Below are 12,631 nucleotides of genomic sequence, written 5' to 3'. Positions count from 1 at the left end.
TTAATTGTGCCAACATGACATTTTCTCCACAGAATCTGCCACTTATTTGTGAGACAGATATATCTCCTTTGGTGATTAAGTGGGCATTTTGTAGTAATGAATGCAATACCTGTGAAACAACTAACCTTAGTTGTCCTATTCTTCAGGGTTTAATTTTGCTCTGCTTTTGTTCAGCATCAGCAAAATACAAATAATGCTGACCTGCCACATCTTCAGTGTTCTGAAAATAATGCTGTGCTGGTGGGCGTCTGATAGTCATGACAGAAAGATCTTAGGAAAAATGCCAGTTCTGTTTTAATAACACTTTTAATTAGTGTGTGGTAAATAAAACATTGGATCGTGAATTGAACAAAGAGAATAAAACTAAAAATACCAAATAGCTCCCCATTAAGGGGTTTCCAATCTGTGAACTGAAGGAGGAAGGGACCCAGTGGAAAAACAATAAGCATGTGATTATACAGTTAAAAAAACTGCCTTATACACAGGCACCTTTCATTTTGGCATTTACTCTTTGGTTTCTTGATATAGTTTTGGGGGATTAACTTGTGGATTAAGTATGTAAATCTTGCCCTAGGAATTATCAGATGTTTGTTTCTAATTTTATTTAGACGTCCTTTATTGGTACTGATACTATTTTACGAATAGTAAATTGCTGCATTAGTGTTTTCCAGAGAAAAGATATTAAGCAGAAAATACATTAAATTTCTTGTTCTGGATGCCTCAGAATTGAGGTTTTTTATTTAAAGAGGGGAAGAAGAAGAATTACATGAGCTAGAAGCATCTTATATATTGTGGGAAGCTTCTAGAAAACCAGCAGTGAAGGAGAACCTTATTTTCAGGGTACAATTTATTTCTGTGAGTAGGTGTCAACCTACAATGAAATCTCTCAGGCTTCTGTGAGTTTAGGACATTATCTTGCATAACTTATTAACAGAGTAAAGAAGTTGTAATGTCCCTAAACTTGCAGAGGTATTCCTGGAGGGGTTTTTTTTTTTGTATATTTGTGACAATGCTATTATATGTCCTTCCACAGAGTAGGTTTATAAGATGTAGTGGAATTTACTTCTGGTTGTTTTCCTGACAGCTCCTTCTCTGAATCCATACACTTAGAGGTTAGGAGAACGAAAAAAGTCAAAAGGATGGGTTAGTTTTAGTCTTCTTGGGAGAAAAACTATGAAAATGTTTCCAAAAGAGAAGATTAATTCACAGTCTGAGCTCCCTAAAGGCATGCTGTGCCTTCCCCTCATAATGATGAGATATTCATTGCAAGATGGATAAAAAGGTGTTCTCCAAAGACTGCATTTTATCTGCCAGTAGTAGGACACAGACAAAAGCATCCATGAAATTAATTTAAAAACCATTTCTCAGAAATGTGTAAACATGACAGTGGCAGTGATCTCTCTTACACCTCTTGGGTCCTATGTTTTAACTGTGATTGAATTGAGCTGTCAGATTATATAGAGGGTGACAACTCTTTACTAGCTGCAGCTGGATGAATAATGCAAAGAAAATGTTTGCAATCATCTTCAGCCATATAAAATAATTTTTCTTATTCTCTTAAACCCCTTTTTGAGTTACATGTGTCTTTGTGTGGCAGGAGGTATGACAATGTATATGAAGGCACAGTTGTAAACTTGCTGCAAATTCACAGTATAGTAGTGAAATACTAGATAATTGACCACCTGAAAAATTCACTTAATATTCTGTCAGGTGCAGGCCATTAATCATTCCCTTCATCTGAGGTAAGATTTTGCATTATAGAGAAGAATAACATTACTCTGTTCATGGTCAAATTCTAGGAAAATACTGCACTGCTGAAGTATTTATGAACCCATTTATGAAGCAAATTTTTGTAGTTTTTTTAGCTTAAATTTATAAATTTATTAACCAAAGATAATGTTTATGCTGAAAATGAGAAGCTTGAAGTTAGTGAAAGTCTTGTTTCTTGAAAAACCAGGCCATTTAAGGTAGCTGCTGAAAATATGCAGATTAGTACCTCAGTGTAGGAAATCATTGAAATGATTGTGGTGAGCACTGTCATTCTACTGACATTAGTGGAACTCTCACATTGTTTTCATGCTACTGCTTCTCTTGCCTATTATTTCCTTTTTATGCTTCTATTCCTAACTCATATCCCTAAATGTTAGTCTAGTTCAGATCAGCACATCAGAAATATCTTTTCTAATCAAACTGGTTTGAAGTCACTGACATTCCAGTGCCCTTCCCAAACTTGTTCTCCAGGTTATTTTGACATTATTGGATGGGAGGGTGAAATGTGTAAAATAGCACTTACAACAAAATACCTGTGAAAAGGCTTTTACCTGTGAAATACCTTTTAAAAGGCTACAACAGTCTATGTGTCCATATGTGATGAAGTTAAAAATCTGCTGAGAATACTCAGCAGTGAAAAAGTAGTACAATAATTTTCAGTGCTTAATAAAACATGGGGGTTTTAAATAATCAAAAAGACACATTGCAATAAATGCATGTTGCATTTTCAAATCCATGTATTTTAAATCCTACTGTTACCAGTATTCAAATAACACCATCACTATTTCTAAAGCCTGTGAAAAGACTTTTCTTGACTTTTAAACACAGTAGAGCTTCTTTAACATTTTAAATACAAATGGAGGAAGTATTTTTAATCTTTTTTCTGGAAGTCATACTTGAATATAATTTTTTCACTATATGAATTGTGGCTTGATTGGGAAAAGTTTATGAGAATAAACTGATCTTGGAACTAGCTAGCTAGTCTTGGAACTAGCTGTGTCTTTTTAAGGTGACTTGGTGCTTTTGACAAGTGTTTTTAGAAATACAGCGTTAATTTTCAAGTGATGTCATCCTCAAGGTTCTCACTGTCCTCTTTTTTCCTTTTAGCTCTGTCAGCACTTTTCCTCTCCTTTCTCCATCCTGCTAAAATGGCCTATTGGTTTGACATATTGATCCCAGTTGGTCCCATGACTAATATTGATTTTATTCTCAATGGGACCATAGCCTGTCATCAAACTTATTTTTTCTTTCATATCAAGATGACATTTGATTGGCTTATTTGACACTAGAAGGCAACTCTGCTTGGTTATGATCAATACACTTGTATTCTCTGTTCCTTATCATTCTCAGTAAGACTACATTAGCAAATGAACCATGAAAATGTTTCAACTACCTGTCAAGCAGTAGGAAAATTTTACTCCTGTTGTTAGGCAGTGTTTGGGTACTCTGCTGGAGTCTTTATTAGAATTATTGAACTTCTATCCCTGTGGTACAAGTCTACTATAGCATCAAGTTAAAAGACTAGGAGATTTTCAGCTAAAGGCATATCATGTTTCAGTTCTTGTTTACTTTGGTTATGTGCATGAAGGCACTTTCCAAAGTTGATCCAAATTCACTGCAAAAATAACTACTTAAACTATATTAAATGTGTCTGTAAATCCTCTTATTTGAAGTTAAAGTGTTCCAAATTTTATTTGTCAAGAATTTTCTCTTTCTGAGTAAGATAGCCATGCAAAATGTTAATACAGTTTAACTAATCTCCTTCAAAGTCCCAGTTTAATTAGTTTGAATTAATTCTTCAGTATCCCTGTTTAGGTCAGGCTTTTTCACAGATACTGACTTTAGTAGTTCATTTACAGCCTATTTCATGCTGTTGAATATTCAGTGCTATCAGAAGTAGTGAAGAATCAAAGAAGTATCATCTGTAAGAAGAGTTTTCCATTAATCTTTGATGCATATAATACAAAATATGCACTGAGTACCTTACAGGGTTGTGTCAGAGATAAAAAGGCTGTGTTACTTTTTAAACCATAGTTAGGTGTTATGTGTGCCTTTGTGTGCATAGTGAAGGAACTTGCCTCTTCTGTCTATCTATTGGGTTTTTTTTCAATTTTTTTTTAACTGAGACCCTCGCTGGTAGCCAAGTGATTGCTGTATGCCTGGGGGAGCTGATACTGTGGCTGCCATCACCCCCACCACTTAGAAATAGAGAGAGAATTGGAAACATCTTTTTCGATACTTTCTGAGCAAACTCAGGTTTTCAACCTGAATAAATCTAGCAAAATATAGTGAAAATTTAGAAAGGGCATAAAGGAATATGAGGTGGAGTTTCAAAGTGACTACCACAAATCTTAAGATGGCAAAAAGAGAACAGTTATTTTTCACTTTTCTCACTCTCATTGAGTAAAGAAGTCAAGCCCAAATAAGTTTCCCCTTTCATGGAAAAAAGTGCATAGTGTTCCGTTGGTTTTGATTTTGGTTTCTTGGGGTTTTCTTCCTCAGTTTTCTGTATATTTCTATTTTAGCATAGCTATGGGATATTATTTTTTCATACTGCTGTTTGATCTGGCCAAATGTCACTGCATTTTAAATAAAAATATATTATTTGGGTAAAGAAGTGCTATTTCTTTCCCTGGTTTTATTTGTGTCTGGCAAATTTAGACTCTGTCTACATGACTGTAATCCTGATAGATGACTCTAATATAAATGAAGGTACATATGTTCTGTCATTACCAGACATGAAAATGGGATTACAGGAAACATTAATATTGTATCTGAAGGTGTTAGTTCGTTATGTTTAACCATTATTTTTAAGTTACTGCCAAAGAATATGCAAAGATGTTTTCCATCTGAAGCAATTATAGCAGGAAATATCCATCTTAAATATATGTTCTTAATTTTTGTGTTAGAGTTTTCCCTTTATTATTACCATTATTTCAAGGTATGGGGTGTTATTTTGGTTTTGGTTTTTCCTGTGACTGTTTTGTATATGGTGCAGGATGTATTAATGTATTATTTACCTGATGTATTAAGGAATACTGACCTGGATTTTTTTATCAGCAACTCACTTTTCTTGAAATTTGCGTGATTGAAAATTTGGATGAATTTAAGGACAGAGAAGAAACCTTGTAACCAGCACTGTCTTACCTCTGGAGCAGAATGGCTTTCACACTGTTCAGCTCTCCTATAAACCACTTGCAGAGTGTTACCTGCTTCTGCCTTTTGTCTACACAGTTGGTGATATGCTGTGTTGTGGGAAAGGCTAGCAAACACATGCTATCCTGTAAGCTGTAACTGAGCTCATTTACTGTTTGCTTACAGAGAAGGAGCTGAAGTGTTCAGGTACTGTTTTTCAAATTATATTTCTGCATGAATGTGGGAGTTCCTGAAGCCAGTGTCATCCCACTCATCAGAATTATTTTTCCCATAAGGTGAATAAAGAAGAAATTTGCATATAGCCATTAACAAGAAGTTATTGCTTGTAAAATGTGGTGTTTCATCTCATTAAGGAATAGAAAATAATAAAAAGATCATTATTTTTTCCTTGAGTGTGTTAACATGCTGTTATCTTTGATTGTAAAAACACTGGATATGGTGGGTTTCTAAGCTCCAGCTATTTTAATTTTGTTTACTATTACTTCTTGTCATTGATAGTCATTTGTCATTGCAAATGTTTGCTTTAAAAAAGTCAAAATCATATTTTAAAATTTATTGTTTTATTTTAAAAGGTATATATATATCTTCCAGTATTTACATAGGCAAAGGACAGCAGCCAGTGGCCTTTTTATAAGTCTCTGATTTATCTGTGCAGAAAGGGTAAAAATGTAAAGATGATAATACCTATGCTTGTACTCTCAATTTTCTTGTTTAAAAAAAAAAATAGAAACATACATGTTTATGAGATTCACAATGGGTTTTTTGAGTAAGTGGCAGAAGTATCATGTTTACCATTTTTCTTTCAGTGAGGAATGGAGTGCATGATACTACACTGAAAGCAAAACCACAGTAAATTTGCACACACAAACCATCAAATCAAAGAGTTTACAATCCTGCAATGTTTACATATCATTAAACAATTGGACCAACTTTCTGTCATTTTTGCATAATGAACAGATGTGAGTAACCAGTGTATTTGTCTTCATTGAAATCAGTGCTGTTTCTACTTAGGCTTCTTAGAAGAAAATTACTTCAAGAATATTAACCATCAACTAATTAAGATGTACTTAATTAAATGCAAATGCTACTTAGCAAGAGCGATTGAGAGAAAGGCATGTGATTAGGGAATTAGCAACTGATTTAACACTTGGAGCTACCAGCTAGGCACCTAAGCATTAGACAGGAATATAAAAGCTTCACTTGATAATAATAATAATACAAGGGAAAGATAAACAATCTTTTCACATTTAGTTAGTTGAAAAACTTAGGAGTCAACATAGTAGGATCTATTGAGGTCATAATCTGTAGTTTATGTTACAGTTTGATAATTACAGAGGTTAAAAATTGTTCCAAATGTTGAAAATTTATCAATATTTTTTAACAGCTGATTCAAGAACTGTAATGGAAAATAATTGCTAAGGTAATAGACTTGTTGCTATTTTGAAAGACACTGCCATTTTACTGACATTAAAGGGATTTTTTTGAGCAGATATGAATAAATACCATCAACATGATATGAAGGATAGTGGGATTAGTAAAACTTTTAAAGTTTCCCATGGTCTATCAAAATATGTGCTATTTGCTAGTATTGAACTGACTGAAGGGCAAAACTTGTTCTGTCAGTCAGATACTGCCGCAAGTGCTGGTTTTTTTTCTTCCAAATACTCTTAAGATTGTTGAGCTAAACAAGATGGTAAATGATGAATTTCATGTAAATATCATCATTTCTTCTTTCTATTTGATTAGGTTTTCAGAAATTAACTTCTAAATTCTCCCTCCAGAAAAATCTGGGTCAGCTTTTTGAAGCTGTGTATACATTTAAATTAGAGACATGTGCTCTAAGACAGTGTTCCTCAGAGAATTCCTCCTGTATAAGGAAAAACAAACAACAAAACAGAATTGCCAGAAAAAAAAGAAAAAAAAATCAATCCTGGGTCCTTTTCTAAACATTTAAAAAGGAAAACATCACACTACTTGTGGATCTTCTAGGTTTGGAAGGAAAACACAATTTGCTGTCACCATTCATGCTAGGCAGGCATGATTTTTCCTGTTTTGGTGAAGTTTGGTGAGCAATTAATGATTTGAAAGAAACGCAGAATGATTAGAAATTAAAACAATAATTTCAGTTTATCCTGGTGAATGATTACTGTCTGCTCATTTGCAGATATAAGGTGTCCTGGCATGTGAAGATGTATGAGGTTTTGATAAGTTAGATAGCTTTTCTGTAATGTGAAGAATTTCCATTTTGCATTAGACTCATCATCCAATGAGTTGACCAGGTTATTACTAAAGAAAATCTAGTATAGAATTTCACATTTGGATAAATTTGTACATTTTCCTACTTAATGATATAAAATTTTTAAAAATTGTCTTTAAAGTCATTACAGTTAAACTCATTAACACTGCTTCTCTACTCTTACAGTGTAGTCATAGCATTCCTGTAACTTTGGGACAGGTGGATTATGGACTGATGACTTTTTAGTAGAGAAGGATATGGTTTACTAACTGTGGCTGTGGTAAAAGTTAGTTCCAAGTGAAAACAAGACTGAGCGCAGAGAACAGATCTGGTTTTAGTAAGTTTTGAATATATATAGGCATATTTTGTTCTTGGGGGACAGAGTCCACACAGGATTTCTGGCTTCTCAGCCAGTCTGACAGATTTTGAGGTTGACAAGGGGGTCAGTGCAAGGACAGGTATAGGCCCTCATGTGAAAGGAATGCATATGGGAAACTGCACAGGAGTTCAAGATAAAGAACATTCTCAGCTATTTCAGCCTTTACAACTTATACTAGAGGCAGTTCAATACTTTCCTGTTGATTATTTTTCTGCACAGGAAAGGAAGGAAACAGTCAGTGGCAAACAACACAGCTCACAGATTTTGCTATTGTGTGAAGTAATACTGCATTTTTCTCCTGCAGCCTCCATGCTTAGAGGCATTACTGAAGGCAGTTAAATAATGACAAGGCCTCCTTCACCCACAATCACATTAAATGTTGAGCTCTGGGTTGCTTTTCCAAATATTGCAGCTGCCCAGCAGTTTTCCAATGGATGACACATCATGTACAAGATACTGATAACAGAGACTTTTTTCCTTCAAGTTGAAGATATAATACTAAATTTGAACACATTGAAACAAGCAATAAGTAATATGAAGGCTGCAGTTCAGTTTTAGCATTTGGGCTCAGTTACTGTCATTACTTCTTTTATGAACTTTGAAATACAACTGTAAAATTTGCTTTACCAATGTGTGATATTCCTGTCCTTCACTGATTACACTGGCATGTTAAAAATAATGTTAGCTACTAAAGTTCAAAACAGTCTCTTGATTTAATTGCACTTATTTTTATTTTATTGTCAAAATTTACTTAGTTTGTATTAGGCTTTAGGTCACTCTTTCAGAAACAATAGCTGCTTTACTTGTTTAGAGCTGAGACCAGGCTCACTGACTTATTACATAGGGCTCCAGCAGCAACTTTATTTTATGCTGATTTTTTTAAAGTTGTTCTCTATGCCTCATTGAATCTTGCAGTGATTTTACTGTTCATTTTAAGGCTTAAAAAACATTTTTCTCTCTGTTAAGCCCTTGCCTTCCCATTTACTACAGGTCAGAATTTGACAGCAATTTTTTACTGTGCACTGAAGCATGCACCATGTTAAAAGATGCACAATAAGCAAGAGGGTTTCTTTACCATGTCTCTCTAGTGATTCCAGCTCTAGGAATGCTTCCCATTGGAACTTAAAGCATTTTACAAGAAACTTAAATATCAGATACATTTTACAGATGAGCAGACAAAAACACAAAGGGCTGACATGATTCAACTGCATTAACCACACAACGTGGTCTAGCTCAACCTTTAGCATCCAGACTAAATTTTCACATACAATACTTGCTTTGTGAATGTAATAAAACAAGAATGGTGATATGAATACTGATATTTATTAATCAGTTTCTCCTGAGTGCTATTCACAAGCTACCTCTCTGATCTGTAAAAATTTGCCTATTCTGTAGTTTGGGATTTTTTTTTTGTTGTTAGCTTGGTGTTTTTTGGTTGTTTTTGTTTGTTTGTCTTAAAACAACTAAATAGTTTTGTAGTTCAGTAGTGGCTCTCACATGGGCATATATATCAGTAAGTCTTTGAGCCAAGAAGTTGGCTGAAAGGAGGTTTTAATGTAGTGACTTGCTTTGCTGATTGTTCAGATGGATGCAGCATAATTATTTGTTAAAGAGATAGGTATTCAAAAGACTATCTCATCAGCACTCCTCACTGATGTAAATCTGTAAAAAAAAAATATCCCAGAAAAGTTTAAACAACTTTTGACATTTTAAATTTTTGGAAAAAAAAGCCTCTTTTGCCTCCTGCCATTTTTATGTGCTGTCATTTCCTTAAATGCTATTTAGAGATTTTAGTCCAAATTGTGTGTCTCTTGCCTAAGAGAGAAATATAATTCAACAACATAAGCATTGTTTGCAAATATGGAATATTGCTAGATTCCATTGCTGGATTTTAATGAACAAGTCAACTGATAAGTGGTGAAGATTTCTCTTGACAGAAATGTCATATTCTGTTTTCATGTCTGTGCTTTTTACTTTTTTGTCATTCTGTTTAGAGTATAAGTAACCCAGGGCACACGCCTTTCAGTAATTTTTTTTTGGAGTTCTGTCTTCAATACTTATGCAACATAAATTTATACCCATAATGTTAAAATAAAATCATAGAATCATTGAATGGTTTGGGTTAGAAGGGACCTTAAAGGTCATCTATTTCCAACCACCTTCCACTAAAAGAGGTTGTTCACAGCTCCCTCTAACCTGGGATGGAGCATCCATCATGTCTACAGACAACTTATACAGTGCCTCTTCTCCTTTGCAGTAAAAAATGTTTTCTTTAATCTTCTCTCTTTTAGTTTAAAGCTTTTCCCCCTTGTCTATCATTACATCCGTTTTCAAAAATCCCTTTTTCATCTTTTTGTCAGCCTTTTTCAGGCACTAGAAGGCTGCTGTAATGTCTCATTGGATTCTCTTCTCCAGGCTGAACAATTTTCTCAGCCATTCCTCATGGGAGACATATTCCAGCCCTCTGCTCATCCTCATGGCCCTTCTCTGGATTTGCTTCAACACTCAATGGCAAACATTTTCAAATGGGACTTTTTCTAAGTAGTCTTTACACTGGCATTGTTCCCAACCTGTTCCCAGGTTGAGTGGTTCCTGGTGGTTGACTACACTACACCCTTTAAAGAGGAAGGCAAAAAAGGTCAAGTTGTTCATAAAATCATTAGTGAAATGTCAGAAACACTTTAGTATAAATAAAATATTTTCCTGAAGATAAGAAGTACCCATTATAAAACATTTCTTCCAACTACATTTCTATGGTATTGAATTCATCAGATAAGAATTGGACACATGACAAAAACGAAATGCCAATATGTAAGATAGATATCTCTAGAATGTTTTCTCTGTAAAAGCAAAGAAAAAATAGGGCTTTTGATTTTGGGAGAGAGTGAAGGCTTGGTTTCATTTGAGATATAAACTCGGACTGAAACTAAGTCAAAAAGAATCTTCAATGTAGCACCAAATTAAAAAAAAATAAAGCCAATAAGTGATAAATAAGTTCAGTATAGTGTTGTTTGTTTATACTGTGACACACTATTGTAATAGTAGCATTTCTTGCAAAGTGTGCACGTGCCCTAGCAGTTTACCTTATTGAGTCTTATCCAGCAATGGAAAAATTTGAGAGTAGGTTTCACCTCTTTTCTAGCTTTTTCTTCCTGTCTGAAAAAGAACCTTAGTCGTCCTCTCTATCTCTTGTCCTTGAGCCCAAACAAATGCCCTTCTGATGAAGCAGAAAGGAATCCCTCCTGCACTGGTGTCTGCGTGTGATGACCTGCAATATAACAGAGGGAACAGTTGATGCAAAGACTGAGTCCAGTGAGGGAAGCAGAGCTTGGCATGGGAGAACCATGAAGCCTTTGGCAGGGCTCAAATTTGTATTTTAATATGGGAAAATATAGCTGTTGAGGCTGACTTGATCTCAAAGGTCTTTATAATTCAAATGACTATGACTACTTTACACTATTTTAAAAACATGAGCTGCAGGATTTTCCTGGGTTTTCAGAACCCGGGTAGATTGATGTTTGTACTTCTGTTGTGCCTAAATGTTCTGTATGACTAAAATATTTGGCACTGTTCAAAAGGATCTAATATTGAATGGATGGCCTTCATCTTTAACTCTTTCACAAAGAATTTGGTTAACACTTCTGGGTTTCATGATCTGATTTAGTACTAAAACACCTCCTGGTTTCAAGAACTCAGTTTAAGATTCTTATTTAAAAGACTGTAAAGTTCGAATGACAAAAAATGTAGTTTATGTATTTCTGTTTTGATTAGTATTTGAATAAATTCATTATTATATGTCTATTGAGCAATAAAGTCTAATTTGAGACTCATTAAAGCAGAGCTTTTACATCTCTGGCTTCATTTATAATGTGCTCAGGTCTTACTGAATTAGCTTTCCGAATCCATTGTGGTAGTTACTAACAGTAACTGATGCCTTTATGATTCAATTAGAGGGTATTTGATCAATATATCTAACAAATATTTTGTTGCATTGAAGACTTCCATTCATTTGCAATTATTGATAAGACATTATTTTGTTGACACTGGCTATTAAAACAAAGGGGTTGACATGATGGGTCTTAGAAAGTGCATAATGAAGACAACTTGTGTTTTGTCCTGTCAGGATCATGTAAAATTCAAGAGTGCCTCAATAGATGAATCATAACAGAAGGTTTTTTACCCGAGTACAACAAAGATCATATAGCACAAAAGGCATTGAGATGCTTTGAAGTGTTATCCTTTTTAGAAAATAATTTAAAAAAAAGTTTTATGTTTACAAATGAGCTGGCTCTTTCATGCCTTAATTGTATGTGGTTATCAAGGCCTCAGAAGTCCAGTGTGCTCTTAGATGCAACATTTTCAGTTCTTCATAGCAGGCATTATGTTCTGCTAACAAGGCTGGAATTCTAAAAACTGGACCTGAATCTTTCTCTCTTTCATTTTTTCCATCATTTGCTCCAACATGAAGATTTATCATGATACTTACTGATATCAGAATATGTGTTCATTCATTCTTTCCCCCTTAATAAATATTAACTTATTTGATCAAGAAATCATGTCACCTCACAAAACTATCCATATTGTGATTAAGGTGCTGTTTGCACAGATCTCAGACACGGTGGTCCCACGATTATCTGATTGAAAACAAATGCAACCCTGCTACTTAAATACTAGCTAATATTTCATTAAGCAATTCACACCAGCCTGGATCTTGTTATTATAATGAAATGTTTATCTACAGAATACAAATGCATAGATCTTGTTATACCTTCATGACACAAAGTGTGATGTGTTGCTGATTTGCTAACAAATGAAGATCTTTCTAACCAAACAACACTCTGACTGCAATTTACTGCATGTTTTGATGGATAGCTGCAATTCAGAGGATTGATTGTGGATTATAAACTGGCAAAGTTAGGATGTTTTTCCCCCTTTTCCCAGAAATCTGGATGAAAACTGGGTCATTTCTATACATGTATCTCTATGTACACAGTTTTCCATAGGGTTGTTATATACTCTGTTACATTTGGATTTTTTGTGGGATCAAGTATGTATTACAAAACAAAAACCTAAAGACTACCAGGCTGGCA

The 12,631-nt window shown here is 34.5% G+C and overlaps 1 protein-coding gene across 1 annotated transcript in view; it reads left to right on the top strand.

The window, feature by feature from the left end:
* THSD7A (thrombospondin type 1 domain containing 7A) overlaps positions 1-12,631 on the top strand; it is a 254,024-nt gene that overhangs the window by 170,692 nt on the left and 70,701 nt on the right. The gene's annotated exons all lie outside the window — the stretch shown is intronic.

This window comes from Agelaius tricolor, unplaced genomic scaffold, assembly GCF_023055355.1.
Source record: "Agelaius tricolor isolate 1412-34295 unplaced genomic scaffold, bAgeTri1.0.p SCAF_6, whole genome shotgun sequence".
NCBI lineage: Eukaryota > Metazoa > Chordata > Aves > Passeriformes > Icteridae > Agelaius > Agelaius tricolor.
Note: the sequence above shows the minus strand (reverse complement) of the source record. Positions and strands in the feature narration are given on the sequence as shown.